The following is a 15,813-nucleotide window of genomic DNA, read 5'->3' on the forward strand; positions in this document are numbered from 1 at the left end:
AATGGCAGGCAGCTGTTGCTGGTTTGTAAATAAACCCGAAGAGTAAGGAAATGAAGCTTCTTTGCAGAAACAACTAATATTCAGCCCCCTTCTTAATGATCACGCAGGCCATCAATGCATCTTTCCTGAACTTATTCTCTGCTGAACTTGTACTTGTGATGCAAGTGCAGTCGAGGCTGGCGAGAGAAATTCCAGAGCGTGCAGTCGACTGGTCACAAAGGAACCTGAAAATAACATCAGTTTCACGCAACTGGAGGACTAGCCTGCGGAAAGAGGAACAAGGCGTCAGGTCCGTTGATGCGTTTAAAGACGGGCTCCAGCCAAAATTCGGCGCGCGATCCAGCATACAACATTTGATATAAAAGATAGCTCCCCCGCCATAAAATACGTGACGTAGTGCAATTAATCGTCACGTCAAATTTTATATGACGTGTCACCAGGTGCCGGAAACGAATAGCTTAACGTGACCCGTCGGCTCTGCCTTTTCGTCAAACAGCTTTACGGATCCACAGGACGAGACCCGTCGGCTCTGATACCAATGACAGATGACTCTGAAGAAGACCACAAAAGCAGTCGAGATAAATGAGCACGAGCGATTCCTTCACCTCCGAGCCTTGCCTAGTTTTATTGCTGGCCAGACCCATCCTGATCCTATTGCCAGCCGTCAAACCTTGGTGAGTCCTACTATTCCTGGACTCTCTTTGGTTCTAGGCTCCCTTAAACCCCATTCGGGCGCCCAAGAGCCCGGACGGTCATCCTCGTGCATGTTCCCCTTGATTTACCTTAATGTCACATTAAATATCACTTTAATGTCACATTCAATGTTTGTGACCTTAATGTCACATTAAATATCACTTTAATGTCACATTAATGTCACAATACCGAACGGAATGATTTCAACAATCTCAAGAGTCTCTTCATCAAGAGATTCTTTCAAGCACGGTACTCGGATAACCTTATTGTTCGACTGATGAACATTAGTCAAAAGGACAAAGAGGATATTTGAGACTACGTCAGCCACGTGTGGAGTCTATTTAAGAGAATCCTAACCGTAGAGCAACCTAGCAAACGAGTAGTCTCCACTGTGTTCATAAGTGGAATTAGGAGTGAAGAGCTTTACAAGGCCTTGGTAAGCAGCTGGAACCTATTGTAGAGGGATGTGCTATCTAGGGTCTTTAAAGAAGCCATACGAGTGGACAACCTGCTCAAAGAGAGAAGCTCAAGGACCACAAGCCAAGAATATGTAACATCTAGAACATCAGAGAGGGCCACGACTACTAGTGAGAGATCAAGCCAGAGCGTCTAAGAGAAAGGGAAAAATGTCAATTAGAGCTAGGAATTGGTGGACATGAAGCTAGAGTTGGCTAAGCTTCAAGAGATGATGAGAAGGCCCTCAAGACCTCATGTGCAATGCGTGCATTGTGAAGGAAACCACCTTTGAGTTAAGTGCGTGGATCCTAGATTCAGACCTTGCGCCAATTGCAATAGATTTGGCCATGGTGCAATGCATTGCCGATTGCCAAGGGCAACTGCCATACCTACAACCATAAAATCAGCCTTACTACCTAGGAAATAGACCACCACCTTACGGAAGGGGAGCTCCAATAGCTCTTCCAGCACCCAATGATTCAAGGCCAACTATCCCTAGGATGGACATCAACCCTACAGGGATACCTAGACCACCTGGACCCTTCATGACCCATCCACCGAGCGATGCTCCAGTGCATTATGTCGAGGAGCCAAACGAGGAAGAGGCATACGTACACCCTTATATCTCTTACGACGAAGAAGATAATTCCATTCTAATGGATTTTAGACCAGTACCAGTGATGGTGTTACGTCAAGGAAGGGTTAGAGGCCTAGGAGTTCAAAACCAAGAGCCTATCACATGCTGGGGACTTGTGGCCACCTAGGACCATCTCATCTCATTGCCCTGAACAAGAGCAAGCTAATCGAGAAAAGGCTGACTTGAGATACCTTAAGTGTGAAATCACTAATTTGTATGCAGAGTGCCCTAAGCAGAAACCGTTCACCACTAGCTCAACTATTGTGCCATCCGTACCTTTGGGGCTATTTAGAGTCAAGACACTTGATGGCGAGGCCACCCCCATCTCATTGAATGTCATGACCAGGGCGTAGACAGGCAAGCCAACATTTCATTACTTAGACCTAGCAACCTTGACGCAGCCTCCGTAGAGAAGAGGAGTCGTAGGAGGAGAAGAAAGAGAGTTGAGACATAAATTGCACTCAAAACTAATAGTGCCACTACACTATCGAAGGGTAAGCAAGTCATGGATGCAGAAGCGGAAACATCTGCTCCTAAGACAACGGAGAAGGAGAGTGCCAAGGTTGGGGAATATCCCAATCCGAGACACCAATTGGAAGTGGTTGACAAGGTCAAGGAGTGGGTGCAAAAGGCCCAAGAGCATCTAAAGGATGCGAAGCCCATCCTAGAAGACAAGATTGACGAGTTCTCTAGTGTGAGTATGCCCGTCTCGCCTACTCGCATAGAATCTAGAGAAGCATCCACATGTTATGTAGCACCACAAAGACGAAGCCTATGCGCCACAGGTGGACAGACTACCCAAGCGCAGTGGTAAAAGGATATAGAGCATAATGAAAGACAAGCAACTAGTGGCCTACTCACAATGTTGATATCGGCCCTTGTGACCACCAATGGGGGATTTGCTTAGGCAAAGTTCCTCATTATGTGGCAAGAGTTAAAGCAGTGGGTAGAAGGATCTAACGAGCCAAGAGCGACCAATTTGCAGGACCCCAACGCAGCCACACAGATACCAAGCCTAATACTAGATTCAGTGCCTAAGTCCTTGCATGTGAATGCTTTCTGGGAGGGCACAAAGATGCATGCAGTCCTACCAATGGTAGCATTAAGAGGCGTCACAAAAAAGGGGATCGTAGACATAGGAGCGGGAGTCAGTGTGCTTAGCCATGCGATCCTACAGGTATGGGGTAACCCGCCAATGGAGACCGCAAGGTTTAACGTCGTGCTAGCTAATGGCATGAAAGTTAGGCTATTCAGAGTACTGAAGGACTAGCCCTTGAAAATAGCTGATGTCCAATTCTCAGCGAACTTCATAGTTATGAAGGGAATGGCTATGGGCTACCAACAAAGAGATGAGTGTTGTAGGTATTTGAATGGAAGCTGAGAGTGTCTCGAGCTCGCGAAGAAGAAGGCTTTGATACCAGTTGAAGGGAGGTGAGTCTTGAAGTGGAAGCACGAGCAGGAGCAAGAGCTGTGGTGGAAGGAGCAAGAGCAAGAGAGAGAGAGAGTCCAAAATGTGGAAACTCCAACAGTCACAATGCGTGACCGGCCTTCGCTTTATTCAAATGTCACTGAAAGAATAAAGAATGAAGTGACAGTGATGGACGCCCGCTACCTGTAATGTGTAGATGTGGGTAGTGTCAGTGTGGTATTACACGGGCGGCTAGGCAGAGGTACCTTTACCGCCAACACTTTCGTAAGTAAACGAAGTGTAGTGGCAAAACTCTGATAAGAATGAGGTAGACTAGCCAAGACCACGTCACAAGCTACCCCCCCCCGTCACGTCTGTTCGTGCTCGCCCAGATCGATTGCGCCATCGTCAGCGCCCCCTGGGTCAACTCGCCCCCCCACGTTGAGTCCCCCCCGCCCCGTCGGCTCGCGACAGCCCACCCCACCTATCCGTCTTTTCCTCCCGCCCCGACAATTCTCCCCAGCCCAACAGGCTTGGCCGCCTTGTCTCCGCCTATTCCATCCCCCTTGCCATTCCACCCTCTCTGTTGTACCGCCCCTCCCCCCCCCCCCCCCCCGGGCACGCTACCTCCGTCCACGATCTAAGTTCCATCCGCGGTGTCGAACAACCCCCCCCCCCCAAATGCCAAAAACAACAGCTTTTACCCCCTCATCATTGTTCCCCCCCACCCTCCAATTGCTCCCGCTCCTACAACAACTTTACCCCCTCAGGTACCACCGCGACGTGATTGGTAGTTTTCTCAGAAGGGTCGTGCAATATAAACCTCTAGTCAGATGCCAGAGCACTCAACGAGTGCCCCCTAGTCAAACACCTTGCGTGTCGTCCTCTCTGAGGAGAAGCTCTTAGCCGTCCGAGCTAAGGAGTTGGAGCTAAAGGAAACAACGATTTATGGTCAGGTAGTAGGAGGCATAGCGCAGATCATGGAGGCAGTCCTAATGGGCCAAGGGACCTTCATAGTCAGGCTCAGTTCAATAGACGCAACAGGGAGGCATATACATGGTCCCTTGGTACAGTGGCTTTACTATGAAGGCATTTGCACTCGACAACAGGTTTCTTCGGCACCCGGTCACCCTTCTTTTCCCCGGCCTGGCGATAGAGTATCGCCAGTTTGGTGGAAGACTTTGGATGGCTCTTCAGCACTGTCCTTCCCATGTCTTTCGCGGATGCACTGACAATAGTAGGAGCCCTAAAGGTACGGGTGGCAGTGAAAGAGGTCAAGAATATCCCACAATTTCTAGAGATTAAGGTGGACGAGCACTCCTTTAGGCAGCAGGTCATTGTGACGAGGCAGTCAAGGTAGTGCCTACGCTGCCACGACTTTGGGCATCAGGCACCATTGTGTACGCATTTCAGAGCCAAGGCGGATCCGCTGATAGGCCTGCAGATGGACGCTAACGGCTTCACAAGGGTCCAGAGACGAGAAAGAAGAAGACGGCAAGGGGAGCGCAACCAACTCCTTAGACCTAGCCTCGACACGCGAGCAACAACCCCTCGGTAGAGCACTCGACAGCCCCCCCCCCCCCCCTTGCCTACTCCACCCGACAAGACCGCAGATCCCACATCCACCACCCGCGCCACAGGCTACCTTACCTGAGTTCCCACAGCCCCCACTCCCCCCATATTCCATGCCCCCCCCCCCCACTAACCCTGGCCCACAGCCCCCCCTTTCCAGGGCCACCAGCCTCACCCCACACCCGCCATGCACCTCCGTCCATCCCACCATCCCTCGATCCTTCTTCCCCCCACCACCTTCCCTACCGAACATCCACCGTGATCTACACCCGGTTCAGGTGATCCCCCCCAGACGCACACCCCCTCCTCCCACATGAGGTGATGAGCCACACACGCCAACATCCTCCTCGCACCAACAGTCTTCCCCCTCCCATACAACCACTAGCTCATCTGCCCCTACCGCCCGTCACACTTTCTTGAGACAAGCACAGTTGTTGCCGCAGGAGTCCTACCTGAGAGTTGCGGAGCGCAGAGCGCAGAGAGTTCCCACTACCTCTAGAGGTCGGGATCTTCATGGTTCGTAAGTCAAGGAGGGGCAAGGTCCATCTACTAGCACCACCGGATGGATCGAACTACGCCTTTTTTCTTCAGTCCTCTCACTCAAGGGAGTGGACGACTATATAGATAGAGGAAGAGTTGAAGAGTCAAGTGTGGCCGACCACATTTCCCAATGGATGGGAGAAGAAGAACTAGCACTCTTTGCACAAGAGTGACCTGGTTGCATAATAGACATTAACTGGTGGGCTAGTGCCAAGGTCTCACACTTGAGCATTATCTTTCGAGTCCCTCCACAGTGGAGAGGTCCGAGGGATGTGACGGAGTGGCCTGTGGCACAGTTGGCCCATTTCTACCATTGACAATTGCCACTCTCGCACTCTCGTCTAAGTTCTCGGTCGAATAGGGTTTTACAATCAGTTTTACTGGCTACTTTCACTGGTCTCTAGGGTTTGTGCTTGATATGAGTATTAGCACTGTTTTTGTTCATTTGATTGTGGTTTCTAGGGTTAGATTTGCATGTAAGGCTTTCAGTGAATTCTCCTGTTATGCACGACTCTCGGCGTGGATGATAGATACATTGATAGTACCACCTGGAACATCTATCACTCCTATGGTCCCGATGAGGGCCACCATGGGGGAGTGGAGTTCGCCCTCCAAACCAGCGGCAAAGTGTACTTGCATGCCTCATAGCTTCTCCTCCTCATCAACAACCTCCACACCGAACAGATACCTATTCGGTCAGTCACAGGTTTTCCCATGAGCTTACACCTTGCATCCTAGAATGTGAATAATCTCCACTACAATGGGGCACGTGGTTCCAAGAAGTTGATTGTTCGGCAAGAGCTGCAACCTGCCCTTGCCGGACGAATCGACATCTTACTTCTACAGGAGCACAAGCTTACCTCCACCCAGGCTCAACATGTAGAGACGGTACTTCAAGGTAGCTCACACACTTACTGGGAGCACGCCATAGGTGCCCACGGCGGGAGTGGAGGCATATGCACCTCTATTGGCCCGAGTCTCACTGCCTATGTATGAGACCATGTGATGATAATGGCAGGGAGGGTTCCATGGATCAGATTGGATATTGGGGACTCATGCCTTGGAGACCTCAATGTCTATGTCCCTATGGAGGTTAGGGCACGCAGCAAGTTCTAGGTGGAAATCGCGGATGGACTCCCAAAAGTAGACTCTTGGATCGTTGGAGGAGACTTCAACAACCTAGAGGCTTTGGAGGACCAACAGGGCTGAGGCAGAAACTACCAGGGCATGGTTGGGGAGGAGTAAGAGGCATGGGAGGTCTTTCTGCTGGCAATAGGAGCACGCGATGCCTGGAGAGACCCTGCCTTCCACAGGAGGGAGAGATTGTTGGACTTCTCTTGGAGATACAGGCGGCTAGGTGAAGCCCTATTGGAGAGGTTGGACAGGTTTTATGTGGGAGAGTGGAGAGGCTCTCGTGGCGGCCAAATTGAGTAGTTGGCAAGCACCACGTTGTCCGATCATTGCCCGTTCTCCTGACACTTGATCCCTCAGCATCTGCCCTAGACACACGATCCTATCGGATCCTTGACACGATCTATAGGAGGGAGGAGGTGACGATACAGATAGAGCAAATTTGGACCAGAAAGAGGGACCGGATAGCAGACGAGGTTGCAGAGGTCCTAGTGGAGTTGAGCAAAATCTTCCAAGAGGCAGCCATACAGGCCAGGCAGCAGAGCTGGGACGAGGAGAGAGCACTCCGGCAGGACCTTGCAGCCATGCAAAGATTACTACAAAAGGCACCAAGGGATCCCACCCTCCATGAACAGGAGGTGCGCATGCGAGCAACCATTGCTGGCCTAGAGGACAGGCGCTTGGAGTTCTCTTTCCGAACCTCAGTAGCCTTCTGGACGCGGAAGGGGGACACGATGTGCAGGGAGTTCTTCCACGTGCACCAACCTTGCACCGCAAGAGAGCAGATACACAGCCTTCAAGATCAGTATGGAAGGACTTGTTCTAGCCCAAACGAGGTGATGGAGATTACCACCGACTATGACATGCGCCTTTTCCAACAGGAGACAGCTTCAGTTAGAGGACAGAGATGGAGACAGCAGGTCTAGGATCATATCCCGTCCCTCGTCACACAGAGGAGATGGGACACTCCCTCCTATCCCCCTTCATAGAGAAGGAACTAGAGGAGGCATTCCATACACAGGATGAGCAGAAATGCCCGGGCGAGGATGGCTTCTCTAAGGCCTTCTTCACTACCTACTGGAAAGTGATGAAGGATCCCCTACTGATGGCCTTCCGGGAGATTTTCACTTCAAGACAGATGCCAGGGAGTCTTTCGGCAAGCCTTATCAGTCTTATCCCCAAAGGGGGAGACTGGTTGGAGCTTTCCCAGTGGAGAGACCGATCACCTTATTGTTAGTGGCCTATAAGGCACTAGCAAAGATGATTGGTAGGCGACTACACCCCATGCTTCCAGACATCATCCGTGACACACAGACAGGCTTTGTCTAGGATAGGAGCATCCTAGACAATGTATTTACCTTCTTTGAGGCGACAGAGTGGGCTCAGCATAGTGGGTAGAGATTGGCCGTACTACTCTTGGATTTTGAGAAAACTTATGACAAGGTGGACTGGGACTTCCTAGAGGGCACCATGGTGAGGTTGGGATTCCCCCAGGTTTGGATTCGCGGGGTCCGCCCTTTACAAATTGGTCACCAGCAAGGTTCTCATTGGCGGAAGACGAGGGCAGGAGTTTCGACTGGAGAGATCGATTCGAGAGGGGCCCCCCTGGCCCCATACCTATTTCTACTCTTTGCAGAGGTAATGTTTCACTTCCTCAGGTCATGTGTGAATGGATTATGTGGCCTCTAGATTCTAGTGAGAGAGGAGACTAAGTTGTTAGACTCAGAGTACGCAGGTTATACAACACTCTAGATAGAGGACGATGAGTTGATGCAAGAGAGTAAGGCTGGCTCTTGACCCGTTCTGTTCTGCAACAGGAGCAAAAATCAACTGGTGAAAGTCAGTTGGTTTCCTCATAGACCCGCACTCTAGCACGAAGTGGGTCATCCACCTAGGATTTAGATGGGTGAGCAGAGGGCAGACCGTCCGGTACCTAGGGTTCAAGGTGGGCCTTTCACTAGCCGACCGAGCCCTGGTGGTTACCCAGGTCCTCCTAGCAACGGCCGGGTACATCGCCTCATGTTGGTGCTTCTCATCATGCGTAGTGCAGCTTCACCGCCTAGTGCGGAACTTCCTTTTGTCAGGGTCTGTCATGAAGGAAAATACAACATTAATATTTGCACCTTGGATTAATTCCAGCCTTTAAAAATTTAGCCCTAGCCTATGTGTACATGTGTGAACAGCCCTTAAGTTTGGAAGAGGGTTAGAATAAAAGGGACTAGAGGCCAAAGGCAAGACATCTTTTGATCATTCAATAATCTTGGCTTTACCATTTTCTTGGAGTTAGCTTCTTCTTATCTTTGAAGCACTCAGCCATGGCCGTCATGTATTTTTGAATCCCCAACCATTAATACATGATGAGGATGTCTTGGTGCAATAGATTTGTTAATTCTTTGTTGTAGCTTAGTTAATTCTCAATTTCAGTTAGATTTCATTCCATGGTTGATTGCTTTCATTACATTGGTATCAGAGCTGTAGCTTAGATCCTTGCTGAAGTCATTTTCAAGTACTAGATTCAGTTTCCTAGGCTAGAGAGAGCAAACCATAGTTAGAAATTTGAGTGACAGGACTTGACAGGACATGAAGGCTTCAAACCGGAGTTACATGTGAAAGTCTGCTACAAACAGGGATGAAGATGGTGATTCTTGGCATTAATAATGGAAGAAATGGAGGGCTCTAGCCAAAATAGCAGGACGTGATCAAGATTTGAGCCAAAATTTGGGGTAAGTGGACAAACTAATGGTTACAGGACACTTTAACTGTGGTTACTTTTGAGAAGGAAGGGTTTCTTCTTCTCTTTCCTCATTCCTTCAAGCTGCCATACAAACTGCCATGGACATTTCTTCTCAGATCTTCTTCCCATGACCTCTAATGCTCAAATGGCTTATGTAAGAATGTAGTATGGGTCTTAAGCTACCTATTGAGTACCTACATGCTTCATATCCACCACGTTTTCATCACGTGATGTAAGAGGATGTCCAGCAGCAGTTTGCGCTGTTTTTACAACCCCCCCCCCCCCCCCTTCTTGATCAGCAAACGTGAGGCAATCTGAGCTTATACTCTTCATGGCATGATCAAATGGAGTGCAACTATGAGTATACATCATCTTCTACTTGATCTTTCACTCCTTTTGGAAGATGGGAGCTTTCTCAAACCCTAGGTATGGAGTTTTATGACAGTTTTGGACAGCACTAAAATTTCTCAAATTTCTTCATCAAGATCAAAGGGCTTTTGCTCTATTATACTCCCTGAGGCTTCTACATACATCCTAGTACCAACATTGATTGATCTTGAAGCTTGAAGCTTTGATGGAGCATGGATATGGAGATTGCAAACTCTATGTATAACAGTTTGGAACAGCATTAAAGATTCTTGAAATTTTTAAAGCAAATCATGGGGCTTTTGTGGGCAAAGCATCTCTGAAGCTTCCTCAACCATTTCCCCTCAAGAATCCATCAACATTGGACCGACATTGAAGGAGATTGAAGCCAATGGAGGTCTAGGTGTTCAATGGACAGCATGTAGCTTTTATGAATTTTGGCATTCCCTCTCAAATTTCGGGATCTCTTGGACACATTGAAGCCCTCTCTATTACCTATTGCAACCTACTTCAAGTAGAGAAGGTAATCGGTCTTCATCAACCCTCATTTGGAGCATTCATGGAGTTATGGAGCTTTCATGGGATTAATGAAACTGAAGCTTATCAAGGAAGGGATTATTCTTGAAGATTGAAGATCTCTTGGACTGATTTTAGAAGGATTATCAAGCTCAACTCACCTATATCAAGCATTATGGATTGAAGGTCATTCCATCAACAATGCTCTTCTCCAATCAATTAAATGAGGTACTCTAATCACTCTTAATTTCTCTTTACATCCAATTGCTGATCTCATTTCCAATTGTTGAAGAGAAATAAGAGGATTAATGAAGCTTTCATTCATAGCCTAATGCATTACTTGAAGCCTATAGGTTATGTCAGTCATTGTCTTTACTAAACCTCTTCAATTTACTGAAATGGCCATCTCTAAATGTCTCAAACTCTTCCATAATGAATGAGCATTACCCATCTACTTTCATTCACTGAAATCAGAAATTTCTTGAGCTTCATTACTCAATCTTTATTGCCTAACCCTGACATGAAATTGATTGCCTATTTTGCCTCTTGATCATAAGAAAATCATTACCCAATTGGTAAGTGAGAAAAGCTTTGTAAGCAGTGAGTCACTGCTGAGGTAAATACCTCTCCATTTCTCATTTACATTTCAGCTTTTTCAATTCCAATCTTGCATATCATGAAAAGGGCAAATGAAAGGCAATTGTATTTCCTTCCTATTCCATGCATATCATACTGATTTTTAGAGCTAGAATTCACTTGCCATGTACTTGCCCACGAGGAAAAGTGGATGCCGGGTGAGTCGGTAGGACAAAAGAGAGGTGACCCTTCCCTACCGACGAGGACCCTGAAGGGGAGCGCAACCCGGCCGGAGAGGGAACTTTGCAAACCCCTCGGGTCTCGGATCCCACGTATTTTCAAGTTTAGGTGCAGATACAAATCTCAAAGGCACTTGAAATCAGCCTACAACATGAGTTATGGGCAGTGAGTTCTTGAGATATTGGCAAATGTATGGTACTCATGAATGTATGGCAAATGTATGAAGACATATGGCTACAGTAAAATGTATGCATCCTATGGTAAAGACACTATGGTTCAGCATTAAAGTTTGGAACAAAGTATGTATACATACCCTCATTAAAGATTGCAGTCTACATTGAGTTAGACAGCCATTTTACTGGTTACAGAGGTCATTTTCAGTATGGGCAGACGTATGAGACTCTCCTACAGGGTTATGAAGTTGGTACATGCTTGGTATTGATGGTACAAGCCATTAATTGACTAGAACAGGGTATTCACTGCCTGCAGGAATTTTCAGACAGCAACAGAAAATCCCTTACAAAAATTTCTGTACTCATCCATTTTCTGCACTTAATAGATCGTTGGATAGAGGGCTCTTCAAGCTTTGAACAGAGCCAAAGACCTCATAATTTGGAGCTCTAGAAGTGAAGATAATCAAGTTTTTCTATTGCAGGAAATTCAGGACAGAAATCAACCCATGGCTAGGAATAAGAAGAGAGACCCTGTTTTGGATACTATCAATGAAGAATTGAAGGAATATCAACAGGGAAGGGATGAACATCAACAGGAAAGGGGTGAACATGACACTTCTCAAGATGCCATTTACCGAATGCATTATGAGAACGATGAGGTCGATGCAAGTTCCACCCACTCCCCTACCAATCAACCTATAGAGACGTCTCATATCTCAATGAATTCAAACAGTTTTCAACAATTGTCAAATAACATAAAGGATATGAAATCAGGTTTCGAGGGTATGAGGTTGGGTATTGACAAGCTTGTAGCACTTCTTGGTGAGAAAATGTTGCCTATAGCTGGTCTTAATATCCCACATCCTCATAGGGCTGAAGAACCACCTAAACCACCTACTCCTAAGGTGGTAGGTCAATTTGAAGTTGGAGAGTCATCTAAAGCTAAGGATTTTGTTCATCCTATTTCACTTCAGCCACAATTCCATCAACAAAAGGGTCACTTTCAGCCACATGAGCAGGATCTTCAAGAAAGAGTGCAAACAAACTCAAAGCATGATGAAGACATCCATGGGTGCAACTCTTTCTACAAGCAATTTTACCCTCAAGCAAATGTTGATGGCTATGAGCAAGGGCATGTTAATTCAGCCCCAAACTCTTATGGGCAGCCACATGTGTTGGGTATCTCACACGCCTTACTTACGCCTACGCTCATATGGGAGTGTGCGGGTGATCACTAGGACACTGGGGCACTTTTTACTCTCGGCAGGAGAGGTTTTTTCCCCCAGATTATGTGTACTATTTTGTATGTGTTTGTGGTGCACACTTACGGGCACTTACTGTGTTCGGGTGTGAACAGCCCCTTATAACCCTAAGGTATAAGGGTTATCATTTGTACTTTCAGTTAACACTCTATTCAGTACTATTGCATTGGGTATCGTGCTCAACTCTGTCTCTCACTCTCACACTGTCTACTGCACTTCAGCTGCACCTCGATCCTCTCCCATCTGACATTTGGTATCAGAGCTCAGCTCAGAGCAGTCTTCAGTCTGCAGTCTGCAGCCCCCGCCAGTTCTGCCCCAGCCGCCTGTTCCTGCCCAGTTCTGCCTACGCCTGTCAGTCCGTCAGCGCGCAGCACCAGGCGACTCCTCTGCCCAGCGTGCAGCTCCAACAATCAGCGCGCAGCACCGCCCTGCCCAGCGCGCCACCTGTACCTGCGTGCTGCCACCTCTGCCCAGCGAGTCCTCTGCCCTGTGTCTGCCCAGCGTGCCCCTTCGCCTGTCAGTCTGCCTGCGCAGCCTCCCTGCGCTGAGCTAGCCTGTGCCGTCAGCTCCAGCTGCCAGCGCGCCACCTGTCTCCACCGCCCAGTCCTGGGTGCCACCTCCTCTGCCCAGCGCGCGCTCAGTCCTGCCTGCGCGTGTCACTGGACCTGCACGCCTGTACCTGTGCGTCAGTCCGACTGTACCCAGCAGTCATTACCTCGGGAATCGTGCCCGTCGTCAACACGCAGAGGTAACATTCTGCACTTTTCTTTTACACAGGAGTTCGTGCAACAGGTTCAGGTTCAGCATTGGGAAACGTGCAGCAGCAGCAGGTTCAGTTTTCAGCATTGGGAAACGTGCTGTGTCTGTCTGTGACACATTGAATGCACATTCTGGGGCTTTTGTAACAGACATTTGTGACAGAAATTTTGGGCAGAAAATTTTGGGGCTTTTGATGTTTTAGTGCTGCTGAGCACTAATTGCACCTTGGGAAGCGTGCATCAGTGACAGTTTTTTTGACAGAGTACCCTTTGCACATTAATTGCAGACTTGTGTTTGCTGCAATTTCTGGAAATTTGCAGATTTCCAGCCCGTACTGCATTGACATTGCTCTATTGCCTTTTGGGAAATAATGGCAAATCAGGGAGGAGATGTATTCACCTATGTGTCCAAGGAAGACCGATTGGATGGGAACAATTATTCCCTTTGGTCTTTCATGATGAAGAATGTATTAGTGGCAAAAAATTTGTGGGATTATGTCAGTGGAGAGGAAGCACGACCGGGAGTTGTGGCTCCCGCTACTCCTCCTCCAGGAGGACGTGCAAGAGGGCAACCTCAGCCCCCTCCACCTCAGCCCGCTCAGCCACTTCCCCCAAGAACTGCAGCTCAGAAAACTTGGGATACACGGGATGCACAGGCTATGTCGCTGATTGCATTGGCAGTTCAGCGTTCTATCATTCCTCATATTCGTTCAGCAGCTTCTTCACAAGAAGCTTGGTTGATATTGGAGCAGATGTTTGCAGGAAAGAATGAGACTCGCATCTCTTTCTTGAAGAAAGAGCTAGAGACTCTAAAGATGAATGAGGGTGATTCTATGCAGGATCATCTCAACAAAATTCAGGACTTGCGGGAGCAACTCATGAATGTGGATGAGTACTACTCAGATGCGCAGCTGATTTCTACGACGTTGAATTCACTGCCTCCCTCTTACTTGGCTTTTCATACTGCCTTGAACCTCACTATGAGGATTTCGAAAGAGCCCATCACTTTCATTCAGCTTGTCAGTTTGCTTCTAGAGGAGGAGCAAACTAGACGGAACAGTGGTGTGGATGGTATAGCCTCTGAGCAGGCTTTTATGTCAAGGCAGAAGGGTAAAAACAGCCAAGGGAAAAATGCTTCGCAGAGTTCTGGTAGTAGTAACACTTCACAGACAAGTCAGAAACAGGGGGGCATGCAAGCCAAGAAAGGAAAATGCCATTACTGCAAGAAGCCTGGCCACTACATCACTGAGTGCAGGAAGCGCATCGCCAAAGAGAAGAAGAAGGAGTCAGGGATGTCTGTTTCTGCAGCTCCTTCCACTGCTAGTGAGTCCGCGTCCTTTGTTGCAGACAGGGACTATTGTTTTTACACTTGCAGTTATGATGTCTCTTGGGCTGATAGAGCATTTAGCTCTACAGAGGATGCTGACACTTGGTTCTTTGACAGTGGTGCCTCACGGCATATCACATCTCGTAGAGATTTGTTTTCTTCTCTTGGTGCACCTCCCGTTGGGAAGTCTGTTCAGTGTGCTAATAATGCATCATACCCTGTTCGTGGTATTGGGGAGATTCAGCTTACAGCCATTGATGGCTCTATTCTCCGCCTACAGGATGCTTTGTATGTGCCTGGCATTAAGAAGAATCTGCTTTCCATTTCTTCTATGGCACGTTGTGGTTTGCAGGTCACCTTTGATGATGACCGTTGCATGGTCCGTGACAAGGAACACATGACATTGGTCTTGACAGGTTCTCTGTGTCATGGGTTATATGAGTTGGATGCTCTTTCGGTAGATCAGTCTGCATATTTGACATCCACTCTTACTCCTGCTATGTTAGAGGCAGAGTTATGGCATGCTCGTTTGGGGCATGTAAACTATGGCAGCTTGATGCTATTACAGCGTACTCAGATGTTGGATGGATTACCTCTCTTGGAGAGACCTCCTGAGCATTTATGCGAGGGTTGCATTTTGGGGAAAATGCATCGTTTCTCTTTTCCCCGTGATGTTGCTTTTAGAGCAACAGCCAGATTGCAGCTTGTGCATTCGGATGTTTGTGGGCCCATGCAGACACAGTCATTGGGTGGTTGTTACTATTTTGTAACATTTATTGATGACTTTACACGTTTGTGCTGGGTCTACTGCTTGAAAAAGAAGTCAGAAGTGTATGATGCATTTTTGGCTTTCAGTGCACTTGTGGAAACTCAGTCTGGTTGCAAGATTAAGACTCGCCGTTCGGACCGAGGGGGGGAATACATGTCCTCTATGCTGAATTCTTATTTGCAGCAGAAGGGCATTATCCATCAGTACACTACTGCATATACTCCACAGCAGAATGGGGTAGCAGAGAGGAAAAATCGGTCACTCATGGAGATGGCCAGATGTATGCTGAAGGCAAAGAGTTTGCCTCATAGTTTTTGGATGGAAGCCGTCATGTGCGCTTGCCACATTTTGAACAGATGCCCTACGAAGGCCTTGAAAACCGTCACACCTTTTGAGGCTTGGCACAGCCGCAAACCTTCTGTTGGCCACTTCCGTACTTTTGGGTGTCTTGCATATGCCCATATTCCACAGGTACTTCGAAAGAAGTTGGACAACAAGGCTGTAAAATGCATCTTTATGGGATATAGCAGCGAAAGCAAAGGCTACAGACTCTATGATCCCGTGACCAAGAAGGTTTTTGTCAGCAGGGATGTTGTATTTGATGAAAAATCAGAATTATCCTTGGCTGGTTTTGATACATATCAGGCTGCCCGTG

The 15,813-nt window shown here is 47.9% G+C and overlaps 1 protein-coding gene and 1 long non-coding RNA gene across 8 annotated transcripts in view; one reads left to right on the forward strand and one right to left on the reverse strand.

Annotated features, from left to right (window-relative positions):
- The window catches only part of LOC148041763 (uncharacterized), a 342,622-nt gene that overhangs the window by 280,464 nt on the left and 46,345 nt on the right, over positions 1–15,813 (forward strand). The gene's annotated exons all lie outside the window — the stretch shown is intronic.
- LOC148041764 (uncharacterized) overlaps positions 1–15,813 on the reverse strand; it is an 83,159-nt gene that overhangs the window by 20,880 nt on the left and 46,466 nt on the right. The gene's annotated exons all lie outside the window — the stretch shown is intronic.

This window comes from Lygodium microphyllum, chromosome 1 (assembly GCF_053477565.2).
Source record: "Lygodium microphyllum isolate KBCC chromosome 1, Lygodium_microphyllum_v1.1.10, whole genome shotgun sequence".
Taxonomy (NCBI): domain Eukaryota; kingdom Viridiplantae; phylum Streptophyta; class Polypodiopsida; order Schizaeales; family Lygodiaceae; genus Lygodium; species Lygodium microphyllum.